The sequence below is a fragment of the Sinocyclocheilus grahami genome, unplaced genomic scaffold (genome assembly GCF_001515645.1).
Source record: "Sinocyclocheilus grahami isolate Dianchi unplaced genomic scaffold, SAMN03320097.WGS_v1.1 scaffold743.1, whole genome shotgun sequence".
Lineage (NCBI taxonomy): Eukaryota > Metazoa > Chordata > Actinopteri > Cypriniformes > Cyprinidae > Sinocyclocheilus > Sinocyclocheilus grahami.
The window spans coordinates 543,094-543,745 of NW_015505922.1; positions in this window are offsets into that span (position 1 = coordinate 543,094).

Consider the following 652-nt stretch of genomic DNA (forward strand, 5'->3'; position numbering starts at 1 on the left):
ACACACCTGCTTGGAAGTTTCTAGTAATCCTGAAGACCTTGATTATCTGTATCAGGTGTGTATGATTAGGGTTGGAGCTAAACTGTGCAGAGCTGTGGCTCTCCATGAATTGAGTTTGAGACCTATAATATAATATAATATAATATATAATTGTCACGATCACCAACTGGAGTGGCCATGAGCTCCACCTCCATCCCTGACTTTTACCATTCCCCCAGGACTCCATTTCCCATAATCCTTTGCCCGGACTCATCATCATTGCTAGCACCTGTCTTTCATGACCTCATTAGTCTCACTATAAGAATGGCACACACACACTCTCTCAGATCGCTGTTGTTTGTTAGTCTGTAACGATACATAGTTTCCCTGTTTCCTTGCCTTTGTGGCTTTTTGATCTTGGACTGTTTTCCTGTTTTATGATTGTTTGCTGCCTGCCCTGACTTTAGCCTGTTTTTGTGGATTGCCTTTGATATAACTGTTTGCTGTTACTGGACCCTGCCTGTCTGACTACGCTCTTTAATTAAAAAGCCTTGCATTTGGATCCTCAACTCCGTCATCACGCCTCCCTCATTACAACAATATAATATATGCAATGCATTTAATGCCAAGTTCACACTGCATGATATTAGCCCGATTTTTCACTCGCCGACAG